At 38.1% G+C, this 14,485-nt stretch overlaps 1 long non-coding RNA gene across 1 annotated transcript in view; it reads left to right on the forward strand.

Moving 5' to 3' along the window:
* The first annotated feature begins 2,144 nt into the window (after window positions 1-2,144).
* LOC134738965 (uncharacterized) overlaps window positions 2,145-14,485 on the forward strand; it is a 165,863-nt gene continuing 153,522 nt past the window's right edge. The window contains exons 1-2 of the long non-coding RNA XR_010125260.1: window positions 2,145-2,724; window positions 6,443-6,578. This is a non-coding gene — a long non-coding RNA (uncharacterized LOC134738965). The remainder of the gene's footprint in view (window positions 2,725-6,442; window positions 6,579-14,485) is intronic.

Here is a 14,485-nt window from a genome sequence, read left to right on the forward strand (position 1 = left end):
CATGGTGAAACCCCGTCTCTACTAAAAATACAAAAATTAGCCAGGCATGTTGGCGTGCACCTGTAATCCCAGATACCCGAGGGGCTGAGGCAGGAGAATCGCTTCAACCCGGGAGGCAGAGGTTGCAGTGAGCGGAGAGCACACCATTGCACTCCAGCATGGGGGACAAGAGTGAGACTTCTTCTCAAAAAAAAAAAAAAAAAAGAAGAAGAAGAAGCAACTTAAATGTCAATTGACAAAATACGCGTAAAGTAACTGTGGTACGAGTGTATGTGGGTCTGTGTGTGTATGTGTATGCATATAATCATATGTATAAAATGAATATTATTCAGCCTTTAAAAAGGAGATCCTGACTTTTGCCACAAAATGGATAAACCTGGAGGACATTATGCTAAGTAAGCCAAACACAGAAAGAAAAATATTGCATTATCTCATATGTGGAATCTATTTCTTTAAAAAGGGCAAATATACAGACACAGAATAACAGTGGTAACCAGGGATTGAGTGGAGAAGGAAAGTGGAGGATGTATGTCAAAGGATACAAAGTTGCAGATACATAGGATGAAGAAGGCTAGAGATCAACATGAAGATGTGAAAAAGACTATAGTTAATAATATTGTAGTTTTCGGGATCTTTGCTAAATGAATAGATTTTAGCTGTTCTTAGCACACAAAAAAATAAATAGCTAGGTGAGATGATAGATATTTTAATTTGCTTTATTATACTAACCATTTTACTATGTGTATCTCACATCGTGTTGCATACACCTTAAATATACACAACACAATTTACTTAACAAATAAAATAAATCAATGTTTATTCAAAAACCAAAAAAGAAAATAGATATGAAAACTCCATTTTATGTATTTAACAGCAGATTAGACACAGGTGAAGAGAAAATTAATCAGCAGAAAGATAGGTCAAAAGTAAACGTCCAGATAGAAGCATAAGCAATTAAAAGAAGGAAAATGGGCCAAGTGTGGTGACTTAATGCTTGTAATTCCAATGCTTTGGGAAGGCTAAGACGGGCAGATTGCCTGAGGCCCAGAGTTTGAGACAAGCCTGGCCAACACGGTGAAACCCCCCGTCTACTAAAAACACACATAAAAATTTTGCTGAGCATGAGTCCCAAGTAGCTGGGAGTACAGGCATGTGCCACCATTTTTTCTCGTGAAGCACAAGAATTCCTTGATCCTGGGAGGCGGAGGTTGCACTGAATCGAAATGTTGCCCCTGCACTCCAGACTCGGGGACAGATGGAGACCATGTCTCAAAAATAAATAAATAAAGTAAATAACAAAAGAAGGAAAATGTTGACTAGAGGGTAAGAGCACATGTAACATGGTGAAAGGGTCTAACATATTTAATTGGAGGAAAAGAGTTGAGAATTATTAGGAATCAATTATCAAATAGGTCATGTCTGAGAACTGTTGAAAGCCGGAAGTGACATAATGCCACAGACATAAAAATAATAAAAACCTTAAGTGGGGGAAACTAAAAAATACCAGACCACAAAACATCAAAAAGTATAAAAGAATTGTTGAAAACCAAAGATGTAAAGAAAAACTTAAAAACAGTCAGAAGTCAAGATGAGAGTAGAGATAGTGTGTCCCAAATTGGTGGGTTCTTGGTCTCCGTGACTTCATGAATGAAGCCGTGGAACCTCACGGTGTTACAGTTCTTAAAGATGGTCCGGAGTTTGTTCCTTCAGCTGTTCAGATGTGTCCGGAGTTTTTTCCTTCCGTAGGTTCGTGGTCTCGCTAACTTCAAGAGGGAAGCCGCAGACCTTCGCGGTGAGTGTTACAGCTCTTAAAGGTGGTGCATCTGGAGTTGTTTGTTCCTTCTGGTGGGTTCATGGTCTCCCTGGCCACAGGAGTGAAGCTGCAGACCTTCAGGGTGAGTGTTACAGCTCATAAAGGGGGCATGGACCCAAAAAGTCAACAGCAGCAAGATTTATTGCAAACAGCAAAAGACAAAAGCTATCACAGCGTGGAAGGTGACCCAAGAAGATTCCGCTGCTACCTCGGTGGCCTGCTTTTATTCCCTTATCTAGCCCCACCCACATCCTGCTGATTGGTCCATTTTACAGAGCGCTGACTGGTCTGTTTCACAGAGTGCTGATTGGTCCTTTTTGACAGCGTGCTGATTAGTGCGTTTACAAACGTTTAGCTAGACACAGAGTGCCAATTGGTGCGTTTAGGAACCTTTAGCCAGACAGAAAAGTTCTCCAGGTCCCCACCCAACCCAGAAGCCCTGCAGGCTTCACCGCTCAGTGGCACTCGCCCGGGACTTTGCGGCACCTAGTCCGGGCACTCTGGCAGCCCAGAGGGAGCTCGTCATCAAGCCCAGCAGGCGCCGGCCTGCCGCGCCGAGAGCAGGGGCCCGCCGAGCCTGGGCCCACCCGGAACGCGCGCCCGGCTTCAAGCGCCTCGCGCAGCCATGGATCCCGCCCGCGCCTCTCCCCACACACCTCCCCGCCAGCAGAGGGAGCCGGCTCAAGCCTCGGCCAGCCCTAGAGAGGGGCCCCCACAGCACAGCCGCGGGCCGAAGGGCTCCTGGAACGCGGCCAGAGCGGACGCAGAGGCCCAGGAGGCGCCGAGAGCCCAGAGCGAGCAAGGGCTGCCCTCACGTTTTCACCTCTCAACAGGAGGAAGTAAAGGAAATTTTACCTACGAAATAGCAATACTAAGCTTTACAGCTGATATTACAACAGCAACAAGAAAAGGTAAATTATAATGGAAAATATTTTCAAATAGTTAAAGGTAATTAACTGCAAATCACTTGGAATTCTCAACCCTCTAAAAAATAGTCTTCATTACTAACTTCCACTGTCATTAGAGTTAAAATTATTCGTGTTCCCTTTATGTTTAATGTATACATATTTATTCAGCTAGTTTGTCTATGTTTTCATCACCATGACAAACAGGTTTTGTGTTTATATTTGGTTTGATCATCTATCACAAGGGCTGCCTTATCATAGGCCTTAATAAATGTTGTTAGTCCTATGTATAAGTGCCCAAGAATCTCTTGACGATAGTCCCTCCTTAAAGTTAATCTTAAAACTCTTCTTTAAATAGGACTAAAATGGAAATACTGATTACCTTTAAGGTGAATCTATTTTTTTATATTAAAAAAGATGTAAAGTAATTTAAATGAATGCACATGTCAAAGGCATGTCTTTCAGTGACCCACATGATTATTGGTCCAATTGATATGGCTCCATTGTCTGGGGAAACACCCAGGGTTTTTGGTCTCGTGCTGAGAAAATTAGTGACACGGGCACACGTGGAGCGGATTAAGGACTGGAAAGTTTGGTAAGCAAGAAAGAAAAGAATAGTTCTTCCTTACACAGGGAGGAGGGCTCCAGACAGAATAACCCCGCATGGAGCAGAAGGCAGTAGGTTACACGTTACACTGGGAGGCTTGAGGAGGCGGTGTCTGATCTGCATAGGGCCCAAGGGATTGACTTGACCAGTTGTGTCATTCAAATAGCTCCCCCCCAAAAAGTCCCTCCCACCCTAACTTTGATTATGCAAATATGACTACTTGGCTGGTCGCCGTGATACCTGTACACATGGCCTCTACCTGGCTCACTGTCATGATGTCTGCACACGTAGCAACAAAGAAAAAGTAGTGGGAACCGCCATATTGGGTTTACCTGGCTCTGAGCCACCTGCATTTACAGGTGCAAGCAGGTCTGGTTTTTCAGACTGCTTTCTGTTAGAAAAGAAATATTTTGGGGGCTGCTTTATTATTAAAAGAAAAAGCCTTACCGAGGACTCTTTTACCCTTTCTAGCTGCCTAAAATAATTTCTTAATAACTCCTGTAATATAATCCCAGGAACATAAAAAGTACCTGAAGTTTAGTGGCGCCATTCAGAAATCTAATTTTTAGGAAGTAGCACTGTGTGCGTGGCCGTGTGTTATACTTCTTCAATTAGTCTCATTCTTTAAGTTCATTAGTTCACATCTTATACTTTTCTAATATAATCCATAAAATCAAATTTTATCAGTTACCATAGATATCTTTCTAAAATATAACTTTGGTTTCTTTTCTTTCTTTTGAAATAAAATGCATTTTACTTTTTATATTTTTATTTTTTAACTTTTTGTATTGATATAAATGTATACTTACAAGAGTTGCAGAAATAGCACAGAACGTATTTACCTATCCAGCTTCCCAAGTGGCGTTTACTTATATAATCAAAAAGTGCAATTATAAAAAATAGCAAGTTGACATTAATGCAATACTATTAGCCAATCTAGGGATTTTATTCATCTTTTATTCTTTGTATCACTAATATTCCTTTTCAATTCCAGAATCCAATTCAGGCTCACACATTGAATTTAGTTGGCATATTTCCATAGTTTCCTCTAATATGGAATATTTTCTCTGTCTGTCTTGACTTCGAAACTATTGAAGATTACTGGTCAGTCATTTTGTAGAATACATATCAATTTGCATTGTCTAATATACACTACAGAAATTATGCTGTGTTATTATTGCATTAGGAGGTATCTGATGTTGATAATATTACTGGGGTATTTATAAGAGAGGACCATGTTTCCAAAATATGAGGTACATGAATAAAAGCATTTAGGAATAATCTCTGCAAGCTTCTGTATTCCATCAAATTTAAGACATATTGATTATAAGATGCTTCATTGAGTTTACCTTCAATATTTAGAAGAGAAAAATAATGCTTTCATGAAAAGTACAATGCAATAACTTTCTAACAACTAGAAATGTTACAAAAGTCGAAAATTTTATTTTGTTTTTATTTAAATAATGGAAGTGCTGATAACATGAACAGTTATTGACCAGGTTCATAAAGAGCAGTCTGACAGTAGTATGTCACCACAACTGCCACCAAACCAGCTGTGATTGGTATTCCCTTCTTAGGTTCAGAGATGTTAAAATGGGCAGGGGGGGAAAGAGGAGAAATAAGTATTTTAGAATAAAAAAAAAGAGTAGATTAACACCCTTAAGCAATGGTAAGAAGTCACACTTCAGATTGTATACAGTGGAAACTCCTTCTTTTTTTTTGTTATGGTAGGGGAATAACATGATCATAACATGTTGTTGATATTATTACTGGGATGCTTATAAAAGAGGATAGTATTTCCAGAATATGAGGACAGTTTTATGCACTGGGATATATTACTTTCCCCCAACACCAGGAATGACAATAAGGGAAAAAGCTTCTGTTTCTTTGAGTTTGGGGATCATATTGCTAAGAAAAGAAAAACAGGACATCTATTTATATGCCTATGCTTACATAGCACTATAACCATAGTGCTAAGTTAATAGTCTCCTGCTTTAATGTAAATATTGGGAAAAGCTTAAAAAAATTTAGAAAACAAACATAAAGATCCTAAAGCCATGATTTTCCAAGCTGGAGGTCATTTTCCCATTTCACAGCCTGGTGTTTCATGGAAATGCTTTATATTCTCCACCCAATGATTGAGTAATGAATACAATTTCAACAGTAGGAAATTTAACAAGACAATAGGAAACAAAGTTAGAATTATGAGTATTCATTTACTGGAGTGGCAGATTTTTACCTGTGTAAAGTAAAAAAGTGCATTTCCAAAAATGTATGGTATGGCATAGAAAACCTGAATTAATTATTTTCATTAGAGAATCAATCTAGCAGCTTATGTTGAAGAAGCAAAGCCATTTCATTGTATCTGCGTAGACCCACCTCTAAGGGAACTGCCTGGGGCAATCCTTTATGCCTATTGTCCTGGCATAATTATTAATACCATTCTCTTTCACTGTCAACATTTTTCCAGTTTGACAATAAGTTATATGGCCATTGAACTGATAACTAAATTTAAGTTGTAAGTAATGTAGAATATACAATGTCAAAAATACATTTATTTTGACATTAATTTGCATAAGTGAAAAGCAAGAACCTAAAATTATAAATGTTATATAATAAACTCCCAAAACTTATTTTTAATTTCAAAAATGCATTTATACTCTTGAGTTTCTTACATTACTTTTATTTTCCATGCTTATTTGAGGTATATGGGATGCCCAGGAACTTTTCTAAATAAGTCAAATAGATATAAAAACATAGAGAATCTGGAGCAGTTAGGAGCATGGGATTTCCCATAGCATTTGAATCCTGGCTCTGTAGTTATCACTAAGTAACCTTGCAGACTCACTCTAAGCCTTCTCTGTCCCAGTTTTTAAATCTCTAAATTAGAGGTCATTGTAACATTTACCTTAAAGTATTGCTGTAAGAACTGAATGAGTGATAAAGCTTTATATAAATTAGAGAATGTGGCTGGCATTTTGTAAGCATTACTTAAGTACAGATAGCCCCCAACTTAACTATAGTTCAATTTATGTTTTTTTAATTAAAGGATACTGTGAAAGCAATATATATTTAGTAAAACTATACTTGAAATTTTATATTTTGATCTTTTCCCAGGCTGGTGATATGCAATATGATGCTCTCTCCAGATGCTAGGCAGTCAGCCAGGAAATCAGTAGGATAAACAACCGACATTCTTCAGCTTCTTCAGCGTACCGTGTTGTCAGATGATTCTGCCCAGCTGCAGGCTAATGTAAGTGTCCTGAGGATGTTCAAGGTAGGCTAGTCTATGCTATGATGGATGTTCAGTAGTTTAGGTATAGTAAATGCATTTTCGACTTAGAATACTTTCAATTTATCATGAGTGTATAGGGACATAACCCTATCATGAGTTGAGGAGCATCTATATTTAGATGAATAGATAGATAAAGAGGAATTAGGGGATTATTTCCTCTTATACAAGTTCAAATTCACTTGGGAAAATGGGGGAGGTTGCTGGGTTTTTAAGTACAACACTCTGAGAGAACATAGAAAGTATAAACAAGAAACTTGACCCAAAAAGAGATAGTGAATCTTTAACACACTTCAGGACTCAGGGCACCACACAAGTCTAAGGTAGCTTGCAGGAATATGACATGGGTACAACTTTCAAGAGCTTTGAATTTATTTCTTAAAAGAGCACATCATAAAATCAAAGTGAGAGCAAGAATATTTTAGCTTCCTCCTCTGTTCTCTTTATCTTTTACTCCATGTTTCATATATTAACAAACCATGTTGATACTACCTTTAAAATATTTTGAAAATGTGTCCATATATGATTACTTTCATTTATACTACATACTCCATGACATCATCACATTTATTTCAGTTGTCTCCTAATTTGTCTCCCTGTTCTGCCCTTGCTCTCTATTCAGTGTATTTTCTCCAAGTAACAAGAAATCTTCAGTTAAGGCAGAAGTCTTGTCTCTCAAAACCATCCATTGGTTTCCTGTTTCAGTCACCATAACAGTCAAAGTCCTTAGAATTGTATACAAAGCACTCCGTGCTTACCTCTTTATTTGACTTTTTTTTGTTTCTTTTTTTAAAAATTTTTTTAACTTTTTTATTTCAATAGGTGATTGGGGAACAGGTGGTGTTTGGTTACATGAATAAGTTCTTTAGTGCTGATTTCTGAGATTTCAGTGCACCCATCACCCAAGCAGTGTACACTGTACTCAATGTGTGGTCTTTTATCCGTCACCCCCACTCCCACCCTTTCCCCCAAGTCCCCAACGTCATAGTATCATTCTTATGCCTTTGCATCCTAATAGCTTAGCTCCCACTTGTAAGTGAGAACATACAAGGTTTGATTTTCTATTCCTTCACTTAGAACAATAGTCTCCAATTCCATCCAGGATACTGTGAATGCCATTATTTTGTTCCTTTTTATGGCTAAGTAGTAGTCCATAGTGTGATATATGTGTGTGTATATATATATACACATATATCACATTTTCTTATCCAGTCATTGATTTATGGGCTTTTAGTCGGGTTCCATATTTTTGCAATTGCAAATTGTGTTGCTGTAAACATGCATGTGCTTGTATCTTTTTTCATATGATGACTTCTTTTTCTCTGGGTAGATAGCCAGTAGGGGGATTGCGGGATTAAATGGTAGATCTATGTTTAGTTATTTAGGGACTCCCCACACTGTTACTCATAGTAGTCGTGTTTTAGTTTCAGCAATGCACCAAGACGTAGCAGTCTCTTGTCTGAGGTAATACCTGGAGTTCTTTGTCCTACCTCCAAGAACATTAAGGAGAACAGACACAAAAGTGAGGTTCGAGCAAAAGTTTTGATAAGCAAAAGAAGAAAGCTCTCTGCCAGCGGAGAGGGGAGCCCAAAGGGGGTGCCCCCTATGAGGCTGGGGTCCAGGGTTTTTATGGACTGGGAAAGGGAAGAAATGTGCTCAGTCCATAGACTGTCTTAGAGAATGTGTGATTCAGCTTGGCCCAGGACCTTGGCCTGGGACCAATTAGAAAGCTTGGCCCAGGACCAATCAGGGGCTGAAGCAATGATTTGTGGAGGCTACTCAGCTTGCCTCAGGACCTATCAGGAGCTGAAATAAAAGCTTGGCCTGAGACTTTGGTCCAGGACCAATCAGATGCTGAAGCGATGATTCATAGAGGCCAGGCTCACAATCAAAAAAAAGAAAGCAGAGTGCCCACCGGAACCCACCAGAGCCCACTGTGGCCATGCCCACAAAAAGAGAAGAAACTTTTTTCTTGGGAGCCCACTGACTATACAAGGGACAAAGGCATTTCTACTCTGGGCCTTGTTTTTTTTTAATCTGAGTGAGCCAGAGGTTTGTGCAAGTGTTTATCCAAATGGGCCAGAGGTTTTTCTATCTGTGCAGCCGTAGCCATGTCTCCAGGCACAGCACCATGTGCTAGTTCCCTTATGGTGTCTGCAGCTTGATTTTTTTCCCAGGCTGCTTTTTATGTTATGTGAGGATGAGGCAATGACCCATGGGCCAGGGGCTCTCTGGGGACCCTTCCCTTGCTGTCTACCTAAGACAAGCTAACTCCTTTCAGTTGTACTAGTTTACATTCCCAGCAACATTGTAAACGTCTTCCCTTTTTATCACATCCACACCAACATCTATTTTTTTTTGTTGTTTTTTGATTATAGCCATTCGTACAGGAGTAAGGTGGTATCGCATTGTGGTTTTGATTTGAATTTCCCCGATAATTAGTGATACTGAACGTTTTCCCATATGCTTGTTGGACATTTGTACATCTTCTTTTGAAAAATGTCTATTCATCTCCTTGCCTAATTTTTGATGAGATTGTTAGCTTGTTTTGATGATTTGTTTGAGTTCTTTGTAGATTCTGGATATTAGTCCTTTGTCAGATGTATAAGATTGTGAAGATTTTCTCCCACTCTGTAGGTTGTGTGTTAACTCTGCTGATTATTTCTGTTGCTCTGCAGAAGCTTTTTAGTTTAATCAAGTCCCATCTATTTATCTTTGTTTTCGTTGCATTTGCTTTTAGGTTCTTGGTCATAAAATTATGGCCTAAGCCAAGGTCTAGAAGGGTTTTTCCAATGTTATCTTCTAGAATGTTTATGGTCTCAGGTCTTAGATTTAAGTCTTTAATCAATTTTGAGTTGATTTTTGTATAAGGTGAGAGATGAGGATCCAGTTTCATTCTTCTACATGTAGCTTGCCAATTATCCCAGCACCATTTGTTAAATAGAGTGTCCTTTCTCCACTTTATGTTTTTGTTTTCTTTGTTGAAGATCAGTTGGCTGTAAGTATTTGGCTTTGTTTCTGGGTTCTTTATTCTGTTCCATTGGTCTATGTGCCTATTTTTATACCAATACCATGATGTTTTGGTGACTATGGCCTTATAGTATAGTTTGAAGTTGGGTAATGTGATGCCTCCAGATTTATTCTTTTTGGTTAGTCTTGCTTTGGCTATGTGGGCTATTTTTGGTTCCATACGAATTTTAGGATTTTTTTTTCTAGTTCTGCAATGATGGCATTGGCATTTTGATGAGAATTGCATTGAATTTGTAGATTGCTTTTGACAATATGGCCATTTTCACAATATTGATTCTACCCATCCACGAACATAGGATGTGTTTCCATTTGTTTGTGTCATCTATAATTTCTTTCAGCAATGTTTTGTAGTTTTCCTTGTAGAGGTCTTTCACCTCCTTTGTTGGGTATATTCCTAGGTATTTAATTTAATTTAATTTAAATTTTTGCAGCTATTGTAAAAGAAGTTGAGTTCTTCATTTGATTCTCAGCTTGCTCACTGTAGGCGTATAGCAGAACTACTGATTTGTGTACATTAATTTTGTATCCTGAAACTTTGCTGAATTCATTTACCAGCTTTAGGAGCTTTTTGGATGAGTCTTTAGGGTTTTCTAGGTATATGATCATAACCATCAGCAAACAGCGACAGTTTACATCCTCTTTATTATACTTTCTAGTATTCTCTCCTTTCCTTATTTTCATAGAAGCCGCAATGGTTCCATGCTTGTACCCAACAGACACATGGGTGACTCATAGCTTTGCTCTTCTTCCTTATACATGAAAACTCTCCCCCCCAACATAGCCATGTGGCTCCACAGTACACCTCCTCAGGATCTTTGCTAAACTTTCTTCTTTAGTAAACCCTTTTCTTGACTCTAGTAAGATAAGAAGTTCTCATCTGTTTTGGTCTAGATTGACAACATATCAAGGCATGTATAATAGGTAAATGCTTCTCAAACAGCCTGAGGCTTGTTAAACTTGGGCCATGTATTTCCTGTGATTAATATGTATTTCATTCAACTGTATATGAATATCTTATATAAAACAGTATAATGTATAACAATTCTGAGGAAAGTGCTTTTATGGAATAAAGCATTCAATTTTTTCTGAGCCTAACTTTGTATTTGGAGTTAGAAAAGAAGTGGAGGTATTCCATCTTTTTTTTTTTTTTTTTTTTTGAGACAGAGTTTCGCTGTTTCACCCAGGATAGAGTGCAGTGACACTATCTTGGCTCACTGCAATGTCCACATTCTGGTTTCAAGCGATTCTCCTGCCTCAGCCTCCCAGCTGGGATTACAGGCACCCACCACCACACCTGGCTAATTTTTGTATCTTTAGTAGAGACGCAGTTTCACCATGTTGGCCAGGCTGGTCTCGAACTCCTGACCTCGTGATCTGCCTGTCTTGGCCTCCCAAAGTGCTGAGATTACAGGCGTGAGCCACTGCACTGGGCCAGAGGCATTCCATCATTTAGGGGTTTCTCGTCTTCAAATATACTTCCCTTCCTGGTAGCCCTCTACAAAGAGTCAGACGTCCTAAAGAATCATTTTCTCCTTTCCAAAAACAACTCGTCTCTAGAACACTTGGTCAGTGCCCACTTAGTATACAGCATATTGTAGATTGAAGTTCATAAACCTGCTTAGCCAGAATGTGCTGTCAGCATTCTTTGCATCAGAAGACCAAACTTAGATTTGTTATGTTCGGAAAGAGAAGAATATATCATAAATTTAAAATACTGATAATTCTCTACAGAACATGTTTATGTACAAAATATAGGCAAAATTGTTATTATCTGTTAAAAGGGTGATTACTATATGATCAAAATATTCTTCGATAATACGATCAGATGTATCTTCTCAAAATGTCATGAAATAATATTTCAAAAAGCATTCTCAAAACAGGTAGGTCACAGTCTGCTAAATAAAAGGAAAAGAAACCAGTGTATATTCATTAACAAGTAGTTATTCCTTGAATGAATGTATTTTTGGCTTTTTACTCTTTTTAGTGTTGCTTTTGCTTCTCTGGACACTTCCCCCTATAAAGTGATTAGTTGCCATGCTCAGATGTCATGTGTTGAATCTGAGACAAGAGTTGCCAAAGTATGTTGAAATAGAATCAGACATTTAAAAAGACCAGCCACCTCTTTAATGACAGCTCCAAGACACTATTATTTTGATACTGAATTTTCTGCATCCACCCAAGATAAAAATGTTTAAACCTTTGTTAATAATGTAACTTAAACATTAACAATTGTTTTGGAATGCCAATTCATCTCCTTTATGTGCATTGAAGAGATTAAGTGACCTAAGATGCTTTATTTTGGAGGATACAAATATGCTGATTGCAGCAGAATCTGCCCTGGAAAGAATGTCAATAACATAGTGAATGGTGAACTCAGTGCACTGCATTTATCTTCTAGATTCATTATCAAAGTGTCCTTTGAGTTTAGCTTTTTTCGTTTAAAAAATGAAGACCAATACACTAAGGAAGCATTTTGTTTTCAGAAGTGATACTTTGGACAATTCTTATGTAGGAATTAATTAGGTAAAATGTCTTCAAGTGAACAATTGGTTCAATCACCAGATGAATTCAGAAATGTTTCTCTGAAGGCAGACCTATTATATTTTCACCTTCAGGCACAGGGGGTAACATGTCTTATTAATGCCTCTATTAAAATTGGTCTGCTTCCATAGGTATAGTACCAAATAGACAGCTCATCAAATAAAATGAATGCTTTTAAAAGGATTTTATACATACTTATGCATTTTCAAAAAACAAATTTCCATTTTGGTGCAGGAAAATGAGGAAATTTAAATACACTGAACCATTTTGCTAGCTAGAAGATAGCAATTTAAATCATTATTATTGGGAAAATACCAGATATGATTATATTATAGAAAGCTACTTAGCAAATAGCATGTTATACATTATAAGGATGAATTTTATGTGGTTTTCCTTACAGAGATCGTGCTTTTTTTCTATAGATAAATGCAATATTAAGGTTATTTAATTCGAAATTTGACTTACCCAGTGTGTATTGTTTAAAGAGATAGATTTGTGCGTTCCAAATCCAATTTAAATAATGCATAAATTGTAACGCTAACAGATAAGCTTGGTTTTCCTAAAATATCAGGATCAAGCAGACAAACCCTGTCTGGTTTTAACTTGATCAGTCATCTCTATGCTGTGGCTTGTATTCATCTGCTGGAGACATCTATGTGATATCCTCAAATAATTACAGACGTTTGTAGAAATTACATAGACTGTACACCAGAAAAAGGCAGTGTTCATAATTTGTTAACTGACAAATAAGATAAAATCTGAGACTCTTCATCATTCTTGACAATTTTGGCAATGGACATGTGATAGTGACAGATGTGTTCTGAAGAAGAGAACTAAGGTCCTTGAGGATGGATTGAGAGGATTTGAGGGAAGCCTGTGTAAGTTATTGTGAAAATGACAAATTTTATGGTCAACAGCTCTGTAAGTGGTCCTCTGTTTTATTGCCTATAATCAAGGATGAATTGGATGGGTGATTGCAGAATAAAATACTGAATAGCATCTGGTTATTACTAACTCCTCTGGGGAGGGAGAGTTACTCATTAACTGGCAGGCAGCCTCTGGTCCACCTCACTTTAACAACTAGTATTAAATCTGTGTAAGGTGGATAGAAAATCTAAATTCTTTTCAGATGCAGTTTACAGAGATGCACACCAACACTGGACAGAAAGCGAAGCAATTTACAACTACTCTGGGCAGTAAACAGGCAAATTATTAAATTTCCAGTGGTTCTCTTTGGAAAGGTAAAGGGTGTAATGCTTATAAAGGAAAAATGGCAATAGCTGGGACATCTTAGGGCTTAGACCTTCCTACACTTCTTAGAGTTGTTAGGATGAGACAGTAAAAGATCTCAGACTGCCTGTACAGTAGGTCTTGACTGTAATAATGGAGCTTTGGCTCTCTAGGAGATAGTTCCTTCAAAGAGATGAATTCCCATGGGAAAAAATATCAGTGAAACGTTAACTAGTACCGAGGTTTTTATAGCCTTAGATTGGGTTTAGGTACCTGTGACTTTATCCCACTGGAGAATGTGAAACAAAGCAATCTAGGTTTTTTTTGTGTTTATCCTTGTGTGCCATGGAATACTTCACTAGATACTATGTAGAGAACTGGGAAGAATTATAGAGATGTTATCTTAGTAATGGTGCAGGAGATGCCGTGGATTTAGGTGTACTCCTTAAAGGAGTCATAGCTGTGTGAGTCAAACTTGAATCATTCAGAGGGAGCACATCCACTGGCCCCAACCCAGAAAGCAGTGTGACTGGCGCTGTTGAGAGAAGGGATTCTCAGAACTGCCATAGATAGTGTCAGTCATGATATTCTCACAGCCTGATGGACAAGACACATTTAAAGTCTGTTTGATTGAGGCATTGGAAACTGAAAGTAAATGTACCTTGCCTGTTAGCTGCAAGCCACTCTCTACTGATGTGATCATCTTCTACGCCAGCCTCAGATGCTTTAAGAAAGATGAATAGAACTGGGACCAAGATGCCCCTGTCTCCAAAGAAAAATTAAAATGACATGCACACATTCAAGTTTGCAGGGAAACTTTGACCCTGGAATCTAGAACCCTGTAGGTAAGCTACAGCAGACCACTGAGTGTACTACACTGTGGAAGATTTCAGTGAACTATGTATGAATATTTATGCAAATGCATGTCTGGGGCAATATATAATATAGCCCATTTTCCATGCTGGTTATGTGAAGTGTTGAGTACAAGTTGTAGGAAGGACCTTTCAAAGCTTCTCTCTACCCTAATTATCTTATTAACTTTGCCTCAGTTCCCAATTCCTAAGCAC

This window comes from Pongo pygmaeus, chromosome 22, assembly GCF_028885625.2.
Source record: "Pongo pygmaeus isolate AG05252 chromosome 22, NHGRI_mPonPyg2-v2.0_pri, whole genome shotgun sequence".
NCBI classification, from domain to species: domain Eukaryota; kingdom Metazoa; phylum Chordata; class Mammalia; order Primates; family Hominidae; genus Pongo; species Pongo pygmaeus.